The following is a 27,836-nucleotide window of genomic DNA, read 5'->3' on the forward strand; positions in this document are numbered from 1 at the left end:
CTACAAAATATCCTTGTTTAAACAATAATCTATTCATGGAGTTTAAAAAATTACATTTTTTTATTTACCCATGGAATAACTTGCTCCAACAAAAGTACTGGTACTAAGTCATTTTGAGGATTTTTCTATAACCCTTGTAACGGAATATCTTCTACTCAAAACGACCTTGACATCTTTACATTGATGTCCCCTTAGCAATAATGAACAATTTTATAAAATTTAGTCCACAACCCTCACAAATTAAAAATATGACTGTGCCCTTTACATGTATAAATGGTTTATACCAATTATATTAACAAATATATTTCTTAGTACTTATTCATTCATTTAACAAGTGTTTTATTGAGGGTCTATCTAGGCACTGTGCTGAGTGTAGTAGGGACACCAAGATGACCTAATTAGAGTTTCTGTCCTCAGTCACAGAAACATAACCTCACAATACCAAAACACATGTACTGGATGTCAAAAGGGAACAAACATCAAGTTGCTTTTTTTTTTTTTAAACAAATTTATTTATTTATTTATGGCTGAGTTGGGTTTCTGTTGCTGCGCGCGGGCCCTCTCTAGTTGCGACGAGTGGGGGCCGCTTTTCTCTGTGGTGAGTGGGCTTCTCCCACTGCGGAGCACGGGCTCTAGGTGTGCAGGCTTCAGTAACTGTAGCTCGCGGGCTCTAGAGCGCAGGCTCAGTAGTTGTGGCGCACGGGCTTAGTTGCTCCGCGGCATGTAGGGATCTTCCCTGATCGGGGCACGAACCCGTGTCCCCTGCATTGGCAGGAGGATTCTTAACCACTGAGCCACCAGGGAAGCCCAGCAAGTTGCTTTTGATAAATGGAATAGAATATTTCCTGCCACATCAATAAACAAAGGATGCCACAGTCACCAACGACTGCAACCCTCCATTGTGAGCTTATGAGCCCTGAGGAGACTCAGGGCTGAAAAGAACACCTGCCATCTAGCAGCCATCAGACTGCGGCCACTCCCTGTAGTGAGCCCTAAGGAAACTCAGGATGTGAAAATACAGGATACTGGCCCCAGATAGCTGAGGTGCATATCAAAGGAATGATTTCAGTGAGCCCAGATTCTCGAATCTTTCCGTACACAGAGAAGTGCTAAAGTCCTTGAGATATCTGGTTTTCTTTAATTAACAGTAATCTTTTGACGTTCCCAACTACCTGCCCTTTTGTTGCAAAACTCCTATATATCCTGGCTCCTCCCCTCACCTCCTTGGAGCAGTTTCTCAGAGTTATCTGAAATGTTGTCTCCCGGGCTGCAGTCCTCATTTTGCCCCAAATAAAACTTAACTCCCAACTCTCACGTTGTGCATTTTTTTAAGTCAACACTTTCTACAAGTACCCGGGAAGTTCAAAGGTCTAAGCAACAGGGGCTTCCCTGGTGGCGCAGTGGTTGAGAGTCCGCCTGCCGATGCAGGGGACACGGGTTCGTGCCCTGGTCTGGGAAGATCCCACATGCCGCGGAGCAGCTGGGCCCGTGAGCCATGGCCGCTGAGCCTGCGCGTCCAGAGCCTGTGCTCCGCAACGGGAGAGGCCACAACAGTGAGAGGCCCGCGTACCGCAAAAAAAAAAAAAAAAAAAAGGTCCAAGCAACTAACTATACAAAAAGAACTAAGGAAGTATGGCAGGTAACTTTAGGATGGATCACTTGACACTCATTCCAATTCTCCCTCTCCCTGCCTTCCTCCAAAATAAAGGCTAGAAAGCTAAATACTTTTTATCTCATTCTAGAGTTAGTTAGGTGACACACTTTTGGCCCCTGAGATGTAGGCAGAAGTCCCCAGGAGTGGGCCTCTCTTTCTAAAGAAAAAGAGAAAGTCCTCCATGAAAACTAGCCTTCTGGGCTCCCTTTACGTTTCTTCCTGCTTCAAAGTAAACACAATTTCTATAGGTACAAAAGTCATCTGTGGAATAAGAAGCAAGCATTATGTGCTAAGGATGATGGAGAAGGATGATGTTACCTGGACCCCTGATGGCATCAATTACCTGTGAACTAACTGCCTCCCGGCTTCTTACGCCAGGAGACAAATAAAACCCTTACTCATTTAAGTCACAGTCAGTAAGATTATCTACCACTTGGAGCCAGAGGCATTTTTACCATTAAAAGAAAGCTACAACAAAGAGGAGATGTTTGAGTTGGACTATGGCTCCTTCTTCCTTAATTCAGCTGTTATCTAGTCCTTTCTAGCTAGAGGAATTAAAAACAATTTTGAATTTTCATGTCCACAGTTTTACTATAATATTCTGTAATCCAGATTACTTAAATAAACATGTTCTAACTCTTCCACGGAAATACATTTATTGCATAGTCATTACAAGATTTTTTTTATTTCTTTTCCTAACTGAAACCTTCAATCCCCCAAACCTATAAAATAACATTTCTTATAGCATGATATAAATCATTCATATATGTAATATACACACACAAATAAACAGCTGAAGAGGTAAGAAATGAGAATGAAGAGAGAGAAGGAAAGAGGAACCTAGCTTATTTGAAAGTATAAACTATGTTTTTCAATTTTGTGAGCATCTTAAAAAGTATCTTCATAATAAATTAAAGACCTCAAGATAATAGTATTTTTAAAATAGGAAAGACTCCCCGCTACTTGAAATCAGTGTCTCTGTTTCTGAAAAAATTTCAAACTTGAAAAATACATATCCAACAAGTATTCTTCATCCAATTTATCACTAGCATTATTATATCATTGCCATATCCCACCTATCTCTATTAGCCTCCCTAAGGTAGTAAGGTAGTAATCTGTCTCTCTACGTAAGTTTCAGTTGGACATATTTTAAATGTGTACTGTTCTTGAGATAGTTTCAATTGTACACTGTTAAAAAGATTCATTAATTTCAACCACCATCAACTCCATATGCCACACATACTTTTTTTCTGCCTTTTTTGTTCAAATATATTTCACTGTGGCCATTCAGAGGAAAATTACACATTCCAATAACATTTGAGTTCCTCTCCGTTACCCTTTCAGTGGCTCAGGGTAATGATAGAGTAAAGAATCATGTTCATCACAGGCTCTCCTTTTTTTTTTTTTTTTTTTTTTCCCATTTGGTAGAATTTCAGCTTCAAATCTCTTGTGCCAAAAAGCAATGAGTAATGTCTAATGCTCTTCTCTAACAGTAGTACTTTGGAGGGAAGGGGAGAGAAAGTCAGGAGAAATCACTCACATTCCCAGCTTTTAAAGAGTCTTAGCATATGGAATAAGCAATCTCTTACCCTATTTTCCTAAAATAGAATTTTACAGAATCATAATAGGTAAAGGGGCCAGAGGAAAAGGAAAAAGAATTAGAAAATTTTACAGATATCTCTGAGTATGGGTAATGGCTAAAATGATGAAACTATTGATAGTTCTAGCCCTAAATTCCCAGCGAAATCAGTCAAAAAAAAAAAAAAACCTGTATGTTCGTAAAACCTGGGGCTTATATACTCCTTGGCACTGTTCATAGGTAGAGACTTCCTCTGAAAAATAGATAAAAATGAGACTGCAAGAATGGGAGAAATAAGGATACTAAGCATAGTCAGATAACATAAATGCCTTCATTTTAAAACCAACATTCAAAGACAATCGACTACAGTCCATATGAACTCAAAAGAAAATTCACAAAATAAGTCTCCTTTGTTTACGTCATCTCAACTTCAATTTCATCTGCAGTTATCTCCTTTAAAGCAAATATTTCTAGGGCCCTTACATGATAGGAAGCCCTTTTTCTCAGGCCCATTTTTATTTGGTTATCTTCTTAGGTGCAATAAAGATTCAGTTTACAATAAGCTGAACAGACAGCGTACAAAAGGCTTTTAGAACTATACCATATGGTCCAGGGAAGGGAACAATCTGGACGATCCCCATTTCAATCTGCAAGCTTGTCCACCTCTATAACACATTATACTACTGTAATAAAATATTAAGATGGAAACGTAAAAGCAAAACTAGTCTATCTTTAGCATTACCAGGCAACCACACTTCCAAAAATTAACTGATAAACTTAATAAACATTTACTTTAATTTATATTCTGAAATTTTGGTATGCAACACCAGGCATACAAACCTAGGCCATTATTCACTAGAAACAATATTTCGGCAGGGATATGTGTGGGTATTCAACTTATGCGTCAGAAATTTGGAAGAAAAAAAAAACACTTTTACGGGGGCATATTGGCAGGGGCTGATGTAACAGATGACACATTCTTGGAAATCAAATAAAAGCAATAGGGAAATACCCATTGTTGCCTGCTGAAGGCCTAATCACATGGACACAGCTGGAACCAATGTAGATCATTCATTAATAAAATTGTATTGTAGTAGCCACTTTTTGATGCATTTCAATTACTGCTGTAGCCAAATCTCTGAATTTCTTTGTTCCATGTTAGTAAGATTGTTTGAATGCGAAATATGAGAAGATTTAGAACAGGGGAAAAAAACAAAAACCTGCTCTCATGCTAAAAATGAGACTAGCTCAAAAAGCTAAATGTCACTTTACCTTGCAATCTACTTACTCTATCAGCAGCTTAAAATATGCAGCGTAAACCTGAAAGGGGGAATTCATATGGTACTATGGATAAAAAGTGAGCAGTGTGAGATGCCACAGAAAACATATGAAATACTTGTGAAAGTATTCTACAGAATGATAATATAAGATGTCGGGCAGGAGGAATTAAAATGTACCAAAAACTAAGGGGAGGGGCCTCCCTGGTGGCGCAGTGGTTGAGAGTCCGCCTGCCGATGCAGGGGATACGGGTTCGTGCCCCGGTCTGGGAGGATCCCATATGCCGCGGAGCGGCTGGGCCCGTGAGCCATGGCCTCTGAGCCTGTGCGTCCGGAGCCTGTGCTCCGCAGCGGGAGAGGCCACAACGGTGAGAGGCCCGCGTACAGCAAAAAAAAAAAAAAAAAAACTAAGGGGAGAATCAAACAACTGAATTAAAACATACTCTTTCATGTAATACTCTCTAATGACTTTTAACACTGAAGTATGTACTATACGCCTCAGGGAAGGTCACTCATATTTTTGACCACATAAACTTAGAGATCACTATTTGTCATTATATGTTACCAATATTTGATATCAAACAGCACCTACCCCAGGAGTTAGGTTTAAAATCTGTACTGATATTCAAATGATATAAATTCCGGCTATAATTATAAACGTGGTATGTAATATAATAAAGTTCTGGTTAAAATAATAAAATTTGGTATTTATCCAATTTTGCTGGCATCCGTTAATAAATTTATTTTTCCACGTTTCTACAAATATAATGATTAAGTTTCTATATCATAAGTTCTGGAAACTGCATAATATCAAACTATAAAGATATAGCAGCCTTGATATGTGTCCTGAATTAAACAAAACTGTAGTATTTATTACTTACAAAAATGAAAAACTCAACAGCATTTATCAAAACGCTGCTCAAACATTATAGGTCTTAAATATATTTCTACTATGCCTCTGTGTACAGTTAGAATAAACAAATAAATAGGACAATTCATGTTTCAATTCCTAAGTCATCGAAAGATATATTCCTACCACAAAAAAGATAAAGGGCTTAATTACAAATAAAAATTATACCAATGGAGAAAATGTATTTAAAGTCAATAAACAGTATTCAATATACAATTAATATTCAACATATGTGAACATACAGAAGGAAAGAGTTTTTGTCTGTATCATCTTTAACCTCCAATTCTAATATTAAAAAACCTTTGTAAAGCAATCATACTCCAATAAAGATATTAAAAAAAAAAAAAAAAAAAAACCTTGACACAAAGGACTCAAGACAGTCATGCACTTAACTGGACCAAGAGGAAAAAACAATGTCACTGGCATTCCTTCTCAAAAACGTCATCATTCTTAAGCTTAAAATGTTGACCTAAAGATTTAATTAATATAACTTAACAAGCACCTCACTCAGATTCATTTTAGCTGCTCTACAGAAAAAGCCACTTAAATACAAGTTTAGAAAAAAAAACAGCATTGGAGGGACTCAAGAATCACAGCATTGAATACACATGCATTATACATACAAATCAATTTGAGTATTTGTTTGTTTTGTTAAAGTAATGAGCCAATATGTTGCTGAACCTGTCTTGAGAACGAGAGAAAATAACAGGTGAGTTTATTTAATGCATACTTCTGATATACCTGGTTTACAAATTCTTTTAATTATTTTAAAGCATTTTTTAAATTAAAAATCTCTGGGGGAAAAAAAGAACAACTGTTAGATTGCACAAGTTTGTCTTAATGTATCCATAATAGATATATTTTCCAGCATATATGGCATACAAAAATGTTTCACATTAATCATTCTAACACAAACCACTGTTTACTTTCTTTTTAGTCACATTTGTTACACATTTACAAAAATACAGGAGTTTTTCCTCCCAAAGTAATTTTCTCATTGCTAGAAATCATTGACAATTTTAAAAATAAAAATCAGTCAAAATAATATCAATCTCCTCCTAAGAAAACAAATTTTGCCTATTTAACTATTCGCATCTTGATTGTAAAACATTAATTTTTAAAGTAGATCACATGAAAGTAAATCATTTGTTTTGCTTAATACAACAGAAAACACATTTACATTTTGAGGAACATTCTACGAAATTTCATAGAATGTTTGCTCATAGTGAAAATCTAGTCTCCTCTTCAAATCATCACTTAAAAATCATAGTGCTACATTTCCACGTCCCTTGTAATAATAGGTCACTAATTACAATTTAGAAAACATTGGGAAACTTAAAAAACGCTTTTGTGTTTTACCTTGCATTTTGATTTCAAAGGAAAAAATTTTTAATGCACATCCTTGTATTTAATGGAAGCTCACTTGCTTATCTAGCTACACTTATCAGACATTCCAAAAATGAGTACTCAATCTATAAAAGATATGAACTGACTCTGAGTCTGACAAAAATAGAAAACAATAGCAAGCTTTTTGGTCTCAACAAAAGATAGCTTGGCAAAAAAAATCCATATAAGCAAATATTACTCAAGAGTTTCAATTCAAATAATAAGCTGTGAAGCAAGACAAGATGCCTACCAATCAAAAATACTATGTCAACATGACGAAAGTTAGCAATATTCAGAAGGGTTTTCTGAAAAGTATGGCAAAAATGCAACTGTGAAGGAAATCTCTAGGAGAGCTGGAAAAGGCAAATTTAGCACAAGCTTCTATAAGGAACAATGCCATTTAGTAAATGTGGAAGTTGTGAGGAGAATGATGTCTCTATTTAAGAGCAAGGTTTTTTTTTTTCATGATGGCGTTTTACGTGAAGAAAGAGGAAGATGAGGGAAAAGAAATGGTATAAGTAGGAAAAACTAAGACTGCTTGCTTTCCTTCAGTGAGGCTGGGAGGGTCGACCCTCTGCCTTATGAAAACCACTGCCAGAACCAAGCTACACAAAACATTTTGGCTGCCAGCCTAGAACAGTGCCAGGCTGTTTTTTATTTTTGTGCTAGGCTCCCTCAATTGAGACAGTGTGGGATTGTCACTTTGATGCACATAGAGAACAAAGAATAATATAGTACAGAGGGGGGGAATTTATTTTGCCCCTTTAAAGTCAGGTTAGCATTTTGTTTTCTTTGACAGGTCTTGAAAAGACCCAAGAAACAAAAGTTATGCTGAAGAATGGATCAATTGCCTAAAGAAATTAGCGTGAGTACAATATTGTCGACAGTTTAAAAGCCATTTGAGATTAACATTTTTAAAAAATCAGACTTAAAAGGGGTCCAAGTCATATATTTACCTGTTTAAGAGGCCAGAGACCAAGAAGTACATGATACACCATCACATAATCTTGTTTAAAATCTGAGAGTATGAAGGAAGGCCATAAAATCTCGCAAAAAAAGAACTAATATAAGTATTATAATTTTTAGGTCACTATTCAGAGGCAACTTTCTCAGCTGCTATTGTGAACTTGAGTTCTCCAAAATTAAATAATCTGATTAAAAGATTATAACATTAGAATCTGAATATTTTATGCCTTTTCAGGGAAAGAGGTGATAAATGATCGAAAATGTTTGAAGGATTAAACCACAAATCATCTACGAAGTTGCCACAGACACAAACAGGAAAACCATCTCTTCTATCCTATTCAATTCTGTACTAGAAGCAAAGCTAACCCAAATGAGAAAACCAAGTGTGTGCTGCTGCAAGCTTCAACTAAATCTACTACCTGAATCTGGAGACCGAAAACACCAATAAGCCATTAGCTCCTAGAGGTATGACCTTTTTCTCTCTAATGCACAAGATAAGTAGAGGTAGAGGTCCATTTTCTACAAACCAAATGAAAAGAAAGAATAAACTGTGACAAGCCCAGATCCCATGCTGGCATATTTTACACTAAGCTCAGCATCATCTAGAAGCAGTATGCTTCTCCCTGCCAATCAGGGGGGAAAAAGAAGTTGTGAAAACTACTACAGCGTGGATGAATAGCACCAAAGGTCTACGAGTCCCTTCCTCCTGCACATCTCCACTGCATCAGCTGTTAAAAGAAGACCAACGGCTGTTACAGAAATAGCAAGAACTAAAGCACTTGCCTCAGATGTTACACATAGAGGCATGGAGCATTTACCACCTAAGCCTATCTAATTTCTGCCAAAATGATCCCCTGCCCAGTTTTGTTCATGGCCACAGATTCTGATAGCAAGTCACGATCAGTGATGGGAAAGGCAACAGGGGAGGGAGAACATGGGGAAGAAATCCAGAGAGACCAGTGGCCAAACTCCAAACAATATACATGCTTCTCTTACTTAAATTAGTGCCCATGCACAATACTTTGGAACAACAAAACCTGTGATAAAGGTTTCAGGTACAATGATTTGCTCTGGGCAGCAAGGGTAAGTCTGCCATATAATAAAAAATATATGTATTTTTTTCCTCCTCACGGTTCTCCTTTTGCATTTCCTTTCTTTCCTCTAGGATATACTGCTGATGCTATTACCGCATGGGACACTGATAGTTGTAGGCAAGGCATTCATGTATTGCCAAAGTGGTCCAGAGAGTGATGTCTGGCTGGCTTTAATTCAGCAAGGAATATGAGGCAAAAGCAGGAAGCAAAAAGAATGAAAGGTATAGAAAAAGCCAGGGTATAGCCTGTGTTTTCTGTTTATTAATGATGCAGATGAAATAGGGGGAAATCTAGAAAAAGCAGCCAAGCCAAGTGAATTACAAAGAAAGATTAAAGGAGCTAAATGTGTATAACTTGGCTGACAACCAAAGAACAATATGAGAGCTGTCCACAACTCTCCAAAGTATATACAAAAAAGAAGAGCAGGGAATTTTTATCTACTATTGAAGTGTGAATATATGAAATAATAATGAGATAAAATAAAAATAAAGAAATCTGACTTCAAGTAGCCAAGGAAGTAATCTGGTAAAACTTAAGAAAGGATATGCTTCCTCCTCTTTAGAAATATTTATCATCTACTGACCCACACTGCAGTAAAGAGTAGATAATAGGAAATGACCACATACTGCCAGAGGACTTAATTCACAGAGAAATAAAAATGAAGTCCCATTTGCTTACCTGTTGATCCAGATTTACTGATGTCTCTCTTTACATATGTCTCATCTGGCTAATGAAGAGATATCTGTGAAATCACAAGGGACATAGTTAGGTTGATATCTTCAAATTAAGCCCAATCTGAATTCTGAATCCTGACCTGGACAAGAGTTTACTTAAATGATCTAGTAGTCTGATTCTTGGATATTCTAAGACGGGAGAAGAACCTCTAAGAACAGAAATACTCTGAGTCTTAACTAAGAGCTTTTTTCAGTCTTTCCAAGGATTTCCCAAATTAATTATGACTCAAAAAAATAATAATAATTCAGATTAGAAGTCCTTCACCTTGGTACATGGACAGCCCTCAGGAGTCTATGCACTCCTGAATGATATATGCAAAATGTGTGGGTTTATGTAAATGTATATGTCTCTGGGGAGAAGGTCAATAGTTTACGAGATTTGCACAGAGGTCTGTAATCCAAAAAACTGTGAGGAACCTCTGCTGAGTATAGTCTAAAATCTCAAAGGCAGGTTGGAATGCATATAGATAATCAATCCAGGTTTGGAAAACAATGGAGGTGCACAGACACTTGTAGATCTGGGGTAAATACCTTAAGAACACTACTTTCTGGGAGAACATAACATCAAGTTTAAACTGTTACTTAACTTACACAGCCCTATGTTCTCTGCCTGCCATACACAGTGAAGAGAATGATGGGTGGATGTTCTGTATATATTAAAGTCAGAATCCTTAGGTATATCAATACTGACAGGGTCAGAACTAACAGAGCAACTCATCCAAAAAGAATCCTATATGACAAGCAAAAAGGAGGAGCTATCAAAGCAGTAAGAAATGTGGCTCCCAAACAGTTTACACAGCAAAAAATCACAGGATTAGCCAAACACATCTCCTAAAATAATTATTCAAAACAGTAATCAGGGGCTTCCCTGGTGGCGCAGTGGTTGGGAGTCTGCCTGCCGATGCAGGGGACACGGGTTCGTGCCCCGGTCTGGGAAGATCCCACATGCCGCGGAGCGGCTGGGCCCGTGAGCCATGGCCGCTGAGCCTGCGCGTCTCTCTGCAACGGGAGAGGCCACAACACTGAGAGGCCCGCGTACCGCAAAAAAAAAAAAAAAAAAACAGTAATCAGAGTCAGAATAACCTACACCAGAATAAAAAACAGGTTGGAGAACCTTCCAGACACCAACTGTGAACAAGATGGGAAAGCATTCACAGCTAGAGAGAGGATCTGGAGCTGAGGTGTCACCAAAACAACAACAATAAACAAACACTGAGAAGACATAAATCAAGGAAAGAGAAAAAAAAAAAAAAAACTCGAGATGGCTTATTTCACATAATGACTATAGAGTATATTCTCTCAAAGAAAATAGTGTATTTAGACATTCACCTCCTGAGCATCTCCCTGGCATTACTCTGGTGCTGGGAATTCATCAGTGAACAAGACAAACAAAGCTTGCCCTGCTGGAGCTTAATTTTGGGGAGGAGAGGAAGGATGATGGGAGACAACTATATCAGCAACATCATTTCAATGTGTGATACATGAAATAAAACAAACAAATAAGATGATGTGACCGAGACATGCAAGAACAGCCTACATCTATCTAGTACATCACAGAGATGCTCACTCCAATCCTCAAAGTTAGTCAGGGTCTTAGAGAATTGAGATGGGGGAGGGACTGTAGGGACAGCTAGTCAGACCTCTTCATTTCAGAGATAAGGACAGGAGAGCTAATCTGGAAGACAAAGAATCACAACCTCATTATTTCCAAACATCAAAATACACACACCTGGACTGAGTTAGCATTTTATGATACACGCTCTGTCTTTAGAAGAGAGGACTGAGAACAGGTACTGAACAGCATTCCTGAAAACCTGGCTGAGGATACTGAATACTTCATACCCTTAATATTTAATAAAGAACCACATTCTATCCAAATTCTTGGCAAGTTCCATTCAATTAAAAGAGTTTTGTTTTTTGCTTCTACAGACAAATCTGATCATTTTCTGTTGTCAAAAAAAGGTTACCCAAGGTCATGTTCTTAGGCCTCAAACCTAGGCAATCTGGCTCCAGGATCCCAAACTCTCATCACTACTTCTTGCAGACTCTTACAGAAGTAAAATTTAAAAGAACAAAACAGCCTTAGATGGCTCCCAATATTCTTAAACTTATACACTCAACTAAGACCAGAAAAAGTCAAATTAAATAAAACCAAGTGTGATGAAAATTTAGAAGCAAAACTAGGTGAGCGGAGGAGAGGATAAGAACAAAATAATGAAAGAAGACACAAAAGAGTCATCTGCTCTGAGCCTAAAGCATCCAAATGAGAATTTCTCAGGAATAGGAAAACATTACCATGTGGACATGAAAACTGTATGGGCCTCAGAAATGGGGTATGCCCACTGAGGCCACAGAGGAAAGTCAGGCTTTGATTCATAACCAGGGAAACTTCCAAAGACTTCCATGTAATTCTGCTTCACAAAGCTCTGTGTGTGTGTGTGTGTGTGCGCGCGCGTATGTATGTGGTATGTTGGGGAGATAGATTGGTTCTTAAAAGAATTTTAATGTTTAAAAAAAAATTACAGAAATAATTCCTATCTGAATAGGGCTATACAGCCTATATATTTAACTTACAGAAATAATTCCTATCTGAATAGGGCTATACAGCCTATATATTTAAATGCAGTCTCACACTTTTTAAAAAAACTTCCAAAATATAAAGCTCACAAGGTAAATATATAAATAAAAACATGGGAAAAAATAAATCTGCAAATTGATTATATATGTATACATATGTCTAGAAGGAGGCACAAAAAAACAATAACACTGGTTCATGTGTATAAAGAACGTGAGTGTTACGGACTGAGGTATAGGAGGAGAGATTTCGTATCCCTCGAAATTATACTTTTTCAATTTGAACCAAGTAAACAGTGATAATTCAAAAGTTTTAAAAACAGGGAACTCTACTCAATACTCCGTAATGATCTATATTGGAAAATAATCTAAAATAGAGTGGATATATGTATACGTATAACTGATTCACTGTGCTGTAAGCAGAAAGTAACACAACATTGTAAATCAACTATAATCCAATAAAAATTTTTAAAACAGAAATAACAAAAGAAAATTTTAAGAACAGTCTTGAAGTTCAAAAATAAAATAATATTGAAGAGGAAAAGGGTATGGAAATCTGTCTATTCATATATATATATGCATAGAGGGGTCCTTGCTGGTAGAGGAGTTGGGACTTTAGCCTCAGTGAAAGACTCTAGCTTTCCACCTTCACACATCATCATCAACCCTACCCTCCACACCTCACAGTCCACCACCAGAGATACACAACAAACATGCATACACAGAGGCCATTTCAATTGGTAGATAATGCTGTTCGAATATCCTATCTCTGAGAGCCTAATTGCGTAAAAACATCTAAAAAGACAGATGCACTTTAAAAAAAAGTAAAAAGAATTCTACAAGCTATCAACATAGAAATATATTTCATACCCTCTTTAAATTTAAAAAAAAAAGTTGTTTAAGAAAAAAAAAAATCTGTCAGAGATTCCAAAAGATCAGTGATGCAAAGTTTCCCCAAAGCTAGAAATCTATGACATTATTTGCTTAACCTATAGTCTCCAACCTAAGAAAGCAACCCTGAGTCCTTTTCTTTTGAATGTGAGCATATTCTATGACATCTGTCATCTCACTGACCAAAAGTGCTGCTGCAGACTTCACTGAGCAGCAGAGTGACCCATTCCTTCCTCCTTGGCCAAGAGAAGGTCTTCCACCCAAAGCTGTAAAGCTGTCAGGGATGTAGTAACCCCTTTTCTTTAAACTTCTAACAGGTCAGAACTTTTCACAAAATCTACCCCCAAAAGAGGCTTATTCACATTAATTTGCTTTGTGTTGCCATCATTTATTGTCTTCATTTTTAATTTAGTGGTATTTTTAGTCAAATGAAATGAAATAACGGTCAGTTTTTCTCAATCTGTCTCAGCTCTACTCTTCATCTTCTGGGACCCAATTCATGTGATCCTTTAACAACTATTTATTTCACACCAAACTAGATATCTCCCTAAAGCTTACCAGTCTAGCCTCCAGGCATATTTCTTAAATAAAAGCTGTAGATCTTTGTAAACGTAAAATTTGCATACTAAAGGAACAAATCAACTATCAAAAGACCTAGTACTATATAGCTGTTGCTCACCTCTAAGCAGAGTTTAAAATGTATTTCAATTTATTATTTTTTTAAAGAAACAGCTATTGACTTTTTCCCTTTGCAAAATACTGTGTTTAATGGCCTAGTTAAATCAGAGGTAATAGTGTGAAGCAAGTGTTTTAAATTGGTAAATTCTAAACCTTTTAATAAAAGCACATCAGTCAGAAGTTTTAATAAGACTCAGCAGGACAGAGAAGAATTAACAGTCTGTAGGTATCAAAAAGGGGTGATAGACAATGATAACCTTAACCATTTGCATAGGGATTTATAATTTCATTGCTTAAAGGTTAATGAAATTATGTGGTATTTTGCCTACTCTTTTTTTTTCTTTTTGCTATTTTTTTAACATCTTTATTGGAGTATAATTGCTTTACAATGATGTGTTAGTTTCTGCTGTATAACAAAGTGAATCAGCTATACATAAACATATATCCCTATATCTCCTCCCTCTTGCGTCTCCCTCCCACCCTTGCCTACTCTTATTCAATAATGGATGCCTTGGTTTGTATATATTTATTGACTGAATCATGTAACAGAAGAAATGACTGAAATATTACCAATTAATCTGCTGCATTTTTTAAATATACTCCTGGGTACCCGGCTATCATAATCTGTTCTAACCAATTACTGGTTACCCTAAAATAAAAACATAAGGTTTCCAACAGCATCTCTTCTGAGATGAGAAGAACAAACTCATAATTAGAACTCTAAAAGTACAGTAGGTTGCTAAAGTGATTTTTTAATTAGATACATTCCTTTATTTACTTTGTACTTCAAGTCAACTATTGCTAAATAGTTGCTTCTGCCAAATAGTAACATAAAATACAGATTGATGAGTATATTCAAGACCCTGGAGGGTGAAACTGAATGGAGAAATTCAAACAATAGACACAAATAATGAGAAGAGTTAAAGTAATAAAAGAATTCTAGGCTGGAGCAATTGTTTTCAATCATCACAGGACAAAAACAACACACTACAGTGGCCTTGCCTCACTGAGCACCCAAGAGGTGTTCAAGGCCAGTGCTTTGCTTGGTACCCAGTTCTAATGGAAAACTGCAGTCTAGCTTTAGGCACAGTGGCATTACCTACTCTGGCTGCACAACAGAATCACCTGGAGGGCTTTTTTTTTTTTAAAAAGAAGCTGATACTTAAACCACAGGATCAAAGATTTTGGTTTCATCAATAATTTTTAGAAGCTCCCAGGTGATTTCTTACACGTGCAGCTATGGTTGAGAAATACTGCTAGAGGGCACTGGGTCTCAAAGTGTGGTCCCTGGACCAGCAATGGGAGCAACAGCAGCAGCAGGTGGAAACTTACTGGAAATGCAAATACCCAGGCCCCATCCCAGACCTACTGAACTAGAAACTCCAGGGTGGGGTCAGGCAATCTGTATTGTGATGAGCCCTTCAGGAAATTCTGATGTACACTAATGTTTGAGAAACACTGCTTTAGAGTAAGAAGAATCTGGGCCTCAATCATCTCTCCAGAATTTACTGACTGAATGACCACTGGTCAGCTCTCTAAACCTCACTTTCCTCACCTGCAAAATAAGAGAGTTAGCTATGATTTGTAAAAATGTATTATGTGCAGAGAATGTGCTAATAAGCACTTTATATACATTAATTAATTTAACACAAGCATACCACATAGATATTAATATCATTTACACCCGTTGAACATTACAAAGCGAGGAGGCAGAACTAAAATTTGAACTCAAGTCTTTCAAATTCCAAAATCACTGCTCTTTCCCTATTCCACAAAATATGCTGGTCTGCCCTTGCTCCCTCCCTCCCTTCTTCCCTCCCTCCCTCCCTTCCTTCTTTCCTTCCTTCCTCCCCCTCCCTCCCTCCGTCTTCTCTCCTTCTTTCCTTCACTCCTATCTGTCTCTGTCTATTTGTCTTTCTCACTTTCTCTGGAAATTTATTTTCCTACTACAAAGCTAGAGATTAACTAGCATGTACCGAGTGACTACTGCCATAGGCCAGAAAGAAAAGGATTAAAATTTTAAAAATTTTAAAATCATAGTAATGACATTACTACATGTAGACACACATTTTGCAAAATATAGAAACACATATGATTTAATTCTAAAGTGGTAAGTCAAAAACAGAAGAAACTCAGGAGTTCATGAGACTGGAGCTCAGAGACCACGGCATGACACCAGGGAGAAGTGTGGCTTATTCTGAAACAGGGTGAAAAGTCTGTCCAGAACAGCAGGAGAAACAAATGGTTAGAGACAAGTAGAAAACAAAGCTAAGTAAGCTCAATGGGTCCAGATTAAGACTTAGAGTAAGAAATATTTCACTTTAGTAAATATATAAAATCTTTTTTCACAGAATATTTTTGACGCACTGATAGTAAAAAGGTAAAGTCAAATCATAGATAGTTATTCTAGAAAAAAATCAACCTAGGATTATACTGGAAAAAAATATACAGAAAAAAAGTCATTTCTATTACAGAAAGTGTTCCATATGATCCACCCTTTATTATAGTGTTTCCATGGGCTATTCATATGCATTGCACAGTATTTTCAATCATTCACTAATCCAACCAACACTGATTGCATTGAGTTAGGCATCAAGGATAAAACAATAAATAAGTTACTGACCCAGGGCACATGGAGCATTTATGTAAGAAACAGACTGCAAATGTTTTATGCAACATGTACATGAAGTTATTAGGAATTCCAAAGGCCACTAAAGACAGACCAATTCTTAGGAATGACTTCTGTGAAATTCCTGAAAGTCAGTGAGGTATAAACCAGCCAAAACATTCTGCATATAACATGCAAAAGTACTTTGTTTATGATAGCTAGCATCACGGTCATCAGCTTACAAGTGGAGCATCCCAAGTCCCATCCACATTGAGGCTGACTATGGCTAAAAAAGGCAGGCACATGTAAAATCTAGAGGTAAGCTTTTTAACACATAATTCATTTCACTTTTCCTGAGGAACTAATGAAGAAACTACACTCAGAAACCCACTGGAAGAGTCTACCTATGTATTAATGAAGGAAAATGTGAGGCACAATGGGCTGACTGAATTCACTGGCATCTCTGCCAATGATAGTCCAGGGCTGTATAACACCTTCTTTAGTTCTACTCTGACAACTCCACGATGCACATTTGCCTCTAAGAACCAGTTTAGGAAGCATGTATGTCCACCATACTATGATTAAATGATGAGGTGCTAGAGTTATTTTGTCTCAGAATAAATCTGAACCAAATTTGCTATGATATTAGAAATTATAGCATTTTTCAAACTAAATATATTTAAGAATCATCAGCAATGGATCTTTAGTGAAGCCATTTATTAACAACTTACACAAATATAATAATCAAAGAACTGAATCCCAAAGTTAAAAACTACCCAGTAAACCACTAGTTTTTATCCCACATAGTATCGAGTATATATATAGTGTTAAAATAAAAACAATGGTATAAAAAGACTTTCCAAGTACTCTGAGTAATAAATTTCTTTGGCCCCAAAATATCCAATTCATATTTACTACTGTATTTTACTAAAATTCAATCACCTATCATCTCATTCTTTAGTAATATAAACTGTATATGACAAAGTGGTAGGATTAAAAGGTTGGTATATGAGAACAGTTCAATTTTGATAAAAGTGGTTGGTATAAAATAATCTTTTAAAATATTCAGACGATGCCATCCAGATATCCACCTGCACTTGGATCTATAAGTCTTAAAGAACTTGTTTAGATTTACTGAAGCTATACCTGCTGTCAAGAAACAAAAAATTGTGAAGGTTGATCAAACACAACTTTGCCTCTAGGATCATGTTAATGTTTTCCACTAACACCATGCTAAAAGTTAACAGTCAATGTAATCCAAAGGTTTCTCTTTACTTCTATATTTAACTCATCACAGGTTTGATCAAGCGTGCAAATCCCTTTGGGCTCAGGGTTCCCATCAAAATGTCTTATAGGAACATTAAAAACTGAATGGGCATAAACAACTCCAACAGTGCAGAGCTCATGACAGCATCCCTGTGATCTTTGTGTTTCATGTGCAACAACACTGGGGAAGTTTGCAAGGGAATCTGAGCAACTAATTACTAGCTTTTGCTTGAGGGCAGTTGTTTCCATCTCTACAGGTGTCTAGGCCACAGAGCTCTGCCTACTTCATTGCCTCCTGAAGACGTTCACTATAACGACTTGCTGAAGCCCTGCAAAACATCTGATAGAATGCTAAACTGCTCGGTGTTCAGGAAGAAACATGTTGTGACTCCTTCTTAAAGATACTGTTAAGGAGAAACAGCAGTTGGAGAGGCTTTACATGGTTTGTGAAAGAATAATATAAGACAGTTAAAAAGTAAATATAGGGCTTCCCCGGTGGCGCAGTGGTTGAGAGTCCGCCTGCCGATGCAGGGGACACAGGTTCGTGCCCCGGTCCGGGAAGATCCCACATGCCACGGAGCGGCTGGGCCCGTGAGCCATGGCCGCTGAGCCTGCGCGTCCGGAGCCTGTGCTCCGCAACGGGAGAGGCCACAGCAGTGAGAGGCCCGCATACCGCAATTAAAATATATATATATATATATATAAAATTATATCTATCAATCACAGACATTAAATGAGGATACCAATGTTGTCTCAATAAGTACAGAAAGTTTTTCAAAGAAAATACTGTTATTTTTTAAACAAGATATAAGAAAGAAAAAACTAGCTAAATAATAATCTTATGGTAGCCCTTTTTTTTTTTTTCATTCATGCCAGTGCTGGGTATGCAATTTTAGAAGGATCGAAAAGGATGAGAAATTATCCACTAAAAGAAATTAGCAAACAAAATAGTCATCTGCTGATTGGAGAGGCATATATACCATTCACATGTGATGCCACTTATGGTATTAACATTCCTTAAGGTCTTTCCCATAATACTTCAAAAGAAATAATGCTTAATAATGAAAAGACACACAAACCAGAGAAAAACACCTCCTGCTCTGCTACTTGCTACCTGTGTAATCTTGGGCAAGAAACTTAACCTTTCTGAGCTTCAATTTCCTCATGTAATAATAAATAAGACCCACCTCATAAGGGGGTGTTTTTAAATAACAAAATGTCCCTTAACTATTCGAGCCAGAGCTTGACATACAGTAAGTGCTTAATAAATTGTAATTAACATCATGAAAATTTCTAAATACATTAGTCTGTTGTTCTTAGCAGAGCACTAGCTAATAAAAAGCATCTTGGAAAGTAAAGATTCATCAGTGGTATGCTATTCAAAAATTCGTTATACGATGCATCTTTTTAAATAAAAATATTTGGCCTTGCTTTTAAGCAATCAATAAGCAAACACACAAACACAACATTTAACTAATTCTTTTTTTAATATTTTTTTAAAATTTATTTATTTTTGGCTGCTTTGGGTCTTCGTTGCTGTGCACAGGCTTTCTCTAGTTGCAGAGAGCGGGGGCTACTCTTCATTGCGGTGCGTGGGCTTCTCATTGCGGTGGGCTTCTCTTGTTGCAGAGCAGGGGCTCTAGGTGCGCGGGCTCAGTAGTTGTGGTGCACAGGCTTAGCTGCTCCGTGGCATGTGGGATCTCCCTGGACCGGGCTCGAACCCGTGCCCCCTTCATTGGCAGGTGGATTCTTTACCCCTGCGCCACCCGGGAAGTCCCGTTTTTTAAAATATTTATTTTATTTATTTATTTGGTTGCACCAGGTCTTAGTTGCGGCACACAGGCTTCTTAGTTGCAGCATACGAATTCTTAGTTGCAGCATGCATGTGGGATCTAGTTCCCTGACCTGCAATTGAACCCAGGCCCCCTGCATTGGGAGCTCGGAGTCTTTAACCACTGTGCCATCAGGAAAGTCCTTAACTAATTCTTCAGTATCTGAATAATCATTCATCTTGGTGAAAATTCATTATTTTTAATATTGAAATTTTGTGGAAAAACTAGTCATGTTTTATAAGAATAAAGGAACCGTCTAATAATATTTCAAATTTCATCTACTAAAGAATCTTTTTGATAATACTAAGGTTAACATTCTTGGACAATGAATCTGCTAGAATAAGGAAATGGCCATAAATGATAATATATTTTTACCAATTATTTTCATCCAAAATTCTATTCCAAAAACACTATTTAGTGTTTTTCTTTAACCAAATGTAATTAAGATGGTATTTCATATCATCATTAATATTAATCAACTGTGTAACCAAAACATCACTGTTTTTTTTAAATTTTAATAAAATCAAGAGTTAAAATTGTTTCAGACTAGTCTCAAAGGAAACAAAAAGAGAAAAAAGGTTTCAAGCAAAATGTGTACAAAATACATAAAAATAACATAGTATTTCCAAAATAACATAGCATTTCCAGAATGAGACCCCTGGGAATGACCAGAATATAATTGTTGGAAATAATATCCCTCCCACTCTCAGTAGCCTATTACATCAGAGACTTATTTCTTCAAATCCGGACAATGCAATAACCTTCTGTTCTCTCTTCCTTTAAATCCTTCTTCCTCCTGTCCATCAGCCAGTTTTCAATGGCATCCCAACCACCAAGAATGTTAAGAACTGACCTGCTGTGCTTTCCTTAACTCAGACCTAATTAATTATGTCACACGCTTACACAAAGATATATTCTAATGGGGAAGACAAGCGCATAGATACTTAAACAGGTGTGTGTGTGTGTGTGCACGCGTGCATGCTCACATGTGAGTGTACATGCATGCATGAGTGTGCATGCACAAAGTATTACGAGAGGATAAACCAGAGGTCAATTCATTTTGCCGACCATAATTCAAGGAAGAATTCATACAACTGATGGTAGCTGGGTGAAAGAGTACCTACAAAAAAGTTTCAAAGCTTCAGGCCTTGGGCATCCATTATCAAGTCTCAATCTATCCTGCTCCAAGTGCTTCCCACACTCTCCTCACATGGACCTAGATGTCCTCATTCTCTAAACATAGTGGACACTTTGCTGTCACCTGGCCTCTGCCAGTCCCTCTGCCTTATACAGTAGTTAAATGACTATGCAGTTATTTAAAATGATGTTGCAGAAAAATACTTAATGACATGGAGAAATGTCCATATTATAAAATGAAAAAAGACAGGTGAAAATACAGCTAAAGGTAATCCATAGGCAATGGATTGCCTATGAAAACATTAATGGTAATTTAATTTTTTTTACTTTTTTTCTCAATGCTTCTCTGGTTTTCCAAATTTCCTAAAGTAAATAGTAACTTTGTAAATGGGGGTAAAAATACAAATTTTAATGCAACTCATCACTCTATTTATAAATAGTATCACTTCATGAAGCCTTCCCTGACATCCAAGCCAGAATTATTTTTTCCCTCCCCACTGTACCATTAGATGCCACTAATAGAACATTGGTGCAATCTGCTTTGTAACAGGTAATAGTCTATGTGTCTTCTCCCATTTGATTTAACCTGCTGAAGAGAGGACTATGTGTAAGCCATCACAGCATAGGCTAAATGGAATATGCCTGGGCTTCTGAAGACAATCCCCCAAAATGAGGAAATTTTAAAAATAGCCTGTGCGTTACTTTTAAAAAAAAAAGAGAGAGAGTATTGACTGACTGGTTTTGAGAAGGATAATCACCATTAAGTTCTCAAGTGGGTTGCTCCCATCTATTGCCGTTTAGTCCCATCCCACATATACTGTCTCTCTCAAATTGACTACTGAAACATTTTTTCTTTTGTCTGAAGGGTTCAGTGAAGCAGTGCTTAAATGGAGATCCTCAGGATTTCTTAACAGATACACATCTATCATTTCAAAATGCCAGTTACTTAAGGATTTGGTTAGTAGAATATCAGTTACCCAAAGTGTTAGTATATTAAATAAGTTGAGAATTATTTGTCTTTATGTGAGTAAAAGATTTCTGAATTAACTAGAAATTTAAATATGTTTGGTGGAGCAAAGATGAAAAAACTTTTCATAATGTTTGGCTTTTATTTAGAACTAGTTTCAAAATGACTAATAAATGAAGCAGCATAAATTCTAGAAACAGAACGTTTCTGGGCAAAACCAGGAAACTCCAGCCATTCTAATATGCAAAGGATTCTTAACTCTTTCCTATAAAAAGAGGTAAATGTTTCAGTACATTTGATAAAAAGTCATAAAAGGATTCTAATATTTCATCTTGGTGGGTCTATTTTCTCCATGAGATCAACTGCTACTTTTCAGCATGCTTTAGAATAGACTACATATGAGTAAGAGGGGCCACAAAGAACAGAATGTTATGAAGTAAAGAGCTATTTTATCCACCCTAACTCTCCTATCCCCAGAGGTCTGAGCAGTAGGGCATAAGGACAAGGCAAATGGCCTTTTACACAGCAATGTTAAACTGTCGACTGAATGACAACTGTGTGGAATAAAGAAGGTATTAAATTCTAATAACAACAACAGGATCTGTAGATTTTTATTTCTTGTATTGTTTATCAACTTCTATAAATAAGCAAATGAGGAGATAACAGTTTAACTACTAAAGGATAATTTGCTCTACAAAATAACATGTCATGAGTTGGTTTTATATATTAAGCTACATGAAATATAGATTTAAGTTATTACAGAGAGAAGACAAGGTAGAAAAATTTGAAACCCAAAATAATAGGAATAATACCAACTGAACTTCATTTGAGCATCTCAAAAATTTTAATATAATAAAACATATTGTTCATTTTATAAAAAATCAATTTTCCATCAATTTTTCAAGAACATATCTTCTGCATTTAGCAAAACACACTACTAAGAATTCTAGAAAATGCAAACCAATCTACAATACAGAAAGCAGATCAGCAATTGCCTGGACACTGAGATTGGAGGTAGGGGGCGTTTGACTTCAAGGGGCACAAGGGAACTTTCTGGGGTGATAGAAACATTCCAAATCATAATTGTGGTCATAGTTACACAACTGTGTACTTTTGTCAAAACTCACCACGTTGCCCACTTAAAATGGGTACAGTTTACTGTAAGTAAACTATACCTGAATAAAATTGATATAAAAAAATACATTCTTAGCAGTTGATCATGGCTGACAATCATCCCAATAACCTAATGATTTCTTTGTAAATTCATTGTGTTTCTGACACACAAGGCTAAAGATACCATGAGTAAAAACTAGCTGAGTGATATCACTAGTTTACAGACACCAGTCACAATAACGTACTACTGAGCTTAATGCACTGCCACCCACACTGTGCTTACCACATATTACTTTATATTACTGGTTAGTTTTTTTTTCTCCTGAATATGTCTCCAGGCAAAAAAAATTGCCATGTATTTATCAGCATCCTGCAAGCTCTAGCTCAATTTGTTTCACAAACTAAAGGGTTTACACATTGATTTACACCATGAAATACTTCAGACAAGTAATGTCATTTCTTCCTAATGCTAAAAAAGCAACAGCTTTCAAAAAAATATAAGAACAGCTATACTGATTTCTCATGCTGGACAGTGTTATTTTAGAAGATTAATCCAGACTTTTTAATAATCATATTTTAACTATTATTTCATATTTGAAAAAGTAAATTCTTTAATAGGTATTAAAGACCCAACAGAACTTATAAAACAAGCTACTGTATAAGAGTATAGTTTCTTTAAAGTAAAAATATACAATTTTTTGTATAAAATAAAAAAATACAATTTTATTTCTTTCCATTATGACAGGGTTTCTACTGTACATAAATTTTACTAAAATGATTACCAATAACGTATCTATTTTTAAAAATAACATATCTCACACTTAATATAAGAAATTGGTTTAAGATAACTTGTTTCACAAATCTTAAGAAAAAAACACTTAAATAGTTTACTAATTATTATTTTAAAAATTAATTACACAGTAATCAAGCCAGTGTGGTACCAGTGAAAGAACAGACAAATAGATCAAAGGAACAGAAAACAGAACCCAGAAATAGACCAACACAAATATAGTCAACTGATCTTTGACAAAGGAACAAAGGCAATTCAATGAAGGACAGTTTTTTCTACAGCTGGTGATGGAACAACTGGACATCTACAGGTAAAACTTTGAATCTAAATATAGACATTATACCCTTCACAAAAAATAACTCAAAATGGATCACAGGTCTAAATGTAAAATGAAAACCTATAATATGCCTAGAAGATAATACATGAGAAAATGCAAATGACCCTGGTTTGGCCATGACTTTTTAGACACAACACCAAAGGCACAATTGGGAGCGGTGGGGGGGAGGGAAGCTGGTAAGTTGGACTTCATTAAAATTTAAAACTTCCTCTCTGCAAAAGACATGTCAAGAAAATAAGAAAACCCACAGACTGAGCAAAAATATTTGCAAAAGACATACCTAATAAAGGACTCATCCAAAATACACCAGAAAAAAAAAAAATCTTAAAACTCAACAACAAACAACCCAATTTTTTAAAATTTATTTTTATCGAAGTATAGTTGAATTACAATGTTGTATTCATTACTACTGTACAGCAAAGTGGCTCAGTTATAGATGTATATACATTCTTTTTCATATTTTTTCCATTATGGTTTATCACAGTATATTGAAATATAGTTCCCTGTACTATACAGTAGGACCATGTTGTTTATCCATTCTATATATAACAGTTTGCATCTGCTAATCCCAAACTCCCACTCCTACCCTCTCCCACACCCCTCCCTCTTGGCAACCACCAGTCTATTCTCTGTCCCTGATTTTGTTTCTGTTTCACAGATAGGTTCATTTGTGTCATAGTTTAGATTCCACATATAAGTGATATCATATGGTATTGAAAAAACCCAATTTTAAAATGAGCAAAAGATCTGAACAGACACCTCATCAAAGATGATATACAGATGGCAAATAAGCATGTGAAAATGCTCAACATCATATGTCATTAGGGAATAGTAAATTAATACACACCTATTAGAATGGCTAAAATCCAAAACATTAACAACACCTGAAATACTGAAGAGGAGGTGGAGCAACAGGAACTCTCCTTCATTTGTAGTGAGACCACAAAATGGTTCAGTCTCTTTTGGAAGACAGTTTGACAGTTTCTTACAGAATTAAAACTAAACATATTCTCACCATACAATCCAGCAATCATGCTACTTGGTACCTACACCCACACAGAAACCTGCACACAAATGTTTACAGCAGCTTTATTCAAAATTGCCAAAACGTGGAAACAGCCAAGCTATCCTTCAAAAGGTGACTGGATAAACGGTACATCCAGACAGTGGAATATTATTCAGCACTAAAAAGAAATGAGCTATCAAGCCATGAAAACACATGGAATAGTCTTAAGTGCATATTGCTAAGTGAAAGAAGCCAATTTGAAGAGTCTACATACTGCATGATTCCAACTATAAGATATTCTGGAAAAGGCAAAACTATTGAGACAGTAAAAACATCAGCGGTTTGCCAGGGGATTTACAGGAAAGAGGGATAGGTGAATCACAAGGGATTTTTAGGGCAGTGAAGCTATTCTGTATGATATTACAAGGGTGAATACATGTTTCATTATACATTTGTCAAAACCTTTAGAATGTCTAACACAAAATGAGTGAACTTTAATTTAAACTAAGGACTTTTGTTGATAATGATGGATCAATGTTTGTTCATGGATTGTAACAAATGTACCACTCTGGTGGGGATTTGATGGTGGGGGAGGTTAGGTAGGGGAGACCCTCTGTACCTTTGAACCTAAAACTGCTCTAAAAATTAAAGACATTATTTTTAAATTAATTACATAAGAAATTACTTTAAAGTTAATTACCTGAGAAAGTTCTTTCCTTTTTAAAATCCAGATCTTGTGTGTGCAGTTTAACATGGAAATGCAATGCAATGGCTCTCCTGCTCATAAACCAAAAGGATCCACCTTTTCTTTAAAACATGTCAGGTCATTTAAAAAGTACCTTTCTCCAAGAGAAGTTCATGGTTTGTGGTTTTATGAGAAATTCAACAAGCTTCCCATATTGAGGAGCAGTTCTTATTGTCAAAATCTTAAGTTTTACAATGACAGCTTCACTTTTACAATGATGGTTTCAAAAGATTATGTTCCCAATGCCAATAAAGAAACGTATGCACCAAACAGTTAACATGTACCAGTATGTGTCGACACAAGGGCTTTACCATACTACATACAATTGATTTCTTCACTCAATCTCTTGACATTTATTGCTTTTCTCTCCCAATATATGAAAAAATTAATGCTTAAGGGCCTCCCAATCCAAAATATAATAATAATTAACAGTATAAAAGTACCACATTAAATATAAAGCAACTTTAATTCAGACATCCAATTTTACAAACAAAAATTAAAATGTAATATTAAGATCTTTAACCACTGGCTTCTTAATATTTTCACAAAGAAACCACCCAACAATGTTGACCATGATATTTTTAAGTCTAGTAAGAGCTGGATCATTTAGGAAACAATCAAAATTTGGGGGAGTGGGGGTTAAACAATAATAAAGTCAACAAAAGGGTTTTAAGTCTGAGGAATGGTATAGTCTTAAACTCTTCATAGATATGTGAACTGAAGAAAAAGAGAAGGCAGGAGTTATAAGTATAGAAAAAGCTATCATCCAGACAAGGTGATTAGCAGCAAAATATGTGAAATTACCACAAGATGATTTTAGATTAAGACATTAAAACCATCTTGAGGGCTTCCCTGGTGGTGCAGTGGCTGAGAGTCCGCCTGCCGATGCAGGGGACACGGGTTCGTGCCCCAGTCCGGGAGGATCCCACATGCCACGAAGCAGCTGGGCCCATGAGCCATGGCCGCTGGGTCTGCACATCTGAAGCCTGTGCTCCACAATGGGAGAGGCCACAACAGTGAGAGGCCCGCGTACCGCAAAAAAAAAAAAAAAAAACCATCTTGATATCGGATTTTTATTAAAGCTAAAATTAGCATTCAAAGGATTCAAATCAACATTTTTTTAGAAACTATATATTATATGTGAAACACTATGACAGATGCCTGCCTCCAATGGACTTACAGTCTCAATGTAAAGACACAATGGACAAAAGACAAATCAATATTAGTCAGAAAGGATAAGTGATCAGTTGAGAGAAGCATGAGAAAGAAAAATTATGGTTGATTGAGACATCTTTCAGTCTTAATAGTTTGGGAGAATGACTTTCCATTAAATGAGGTAGTAAATAGAACCACATTTTGCAAGGAAGATAAACAATTTCATTTTGAATGGGAATTTTGAGGTATTATTAGTATTTAGTAAGCATTTGGAGCTCAGGAGAAGTCAATGCCAAACTGCTAATCCAAAAATCATTAGACTATGAGATGATGGATGATAACTAAACTGATTGTGGTAATCATTTCATAATATATGTAAGTCAAGTCATTATGCTGTACACCTTTAACTTCTACAGTGTTTTTTTCAGATCTCAATAAAGCTGAAAGAAAACCAAAAAATAATAAAAATTAAACTAGAGGTGAAGATAAATGACACAGGAGTAGACGAAGTCACTCAGGAAGAGAAAACTAACCTAGAAAAAAAATGGACTGAAAATGGGTCTTTGGAAAGCCTCCTGATTTAAGGGGTAAGTAGCTAAGGGCAGGGGGAGAGGAAGGGTAACAAAAGGGAGGATGAGAGGGAGTGACAACGAGCACACCAGTGAGCCAGCAGAGACAGTTTAAAAAAAAAAATGACAGTAGGAAGACACTGTTACCTTAGTCTCTACTCCAGAAACAAACCAAAAAAAAAAAAAAAAAAAAAGCAAAAGAACAAGAAATAATGAATACCTCATCTTCAATGAAACAAAGACAGAGCCACAACCACAAACCACAAACTATTAAAAAAAAAAAAAAAAGAAAGAAAAATGTGATACCTGGAATCAAATGAGGAGTCATGCTGACCACACCCCCTCAGATCTCAGGCAGGATAAAGACTTCCCTAAAGTTGGAACAGTTCTAAACTCCATTCAAGGAGACTCTGATTAGAGCAATGATGTTTAAGCATTAGGAGAAAATAAAAGAAGTTTCTCCAGAAAATCATGGCCTATACCACAGAAGGACAGAGGAAACATCAACATGTTTTTATTGTCAATGACTAGCTTCCAAGCTCAGAGATAGTGCCAAATGGGAGGAAAG

The 27,836-nt window shown here is 36.3% G+C and overlaps 1 protein-coding gene across 9 annotated transcripts in view; it reads right to left on the reverse strand.

Moving 5' to 3' along the window:
- GTDC1 (glycosyltransferase like domain containing 1) overlaps nt 1-27,836 on the reverse strand; it is a 379,830-nt gene that overhangs the window by 295,125 nt on the left and 56,869 nt on the right. For all 9 annotated transcript variants that reach the window (XM_082630949.1, XM_082630941.1, XM_082630939.1 and 6 more), the window contains exon 2: nt 9,545-9,608. The gene's annotated coding sequence lies outside the window, so the exon portion shown is untranslated. The remainder of the gene's footprint in view (nt 1-9,544; nt 9,609-27,836) is intronic.

This window comes from Mesoplodon mirus (assembly GCF_964341445.2).
Source record: "Mesoplodon mirus genome assembly, chromosome: 8".
Classification (NCBI taxonomy): domain Eukaryota; kingdom Metazoa; phylum Chordata; class Mammalia; order Artiodactyla; family Ziphiidae; genus Mesoplodon; species Mesoplodon mirus.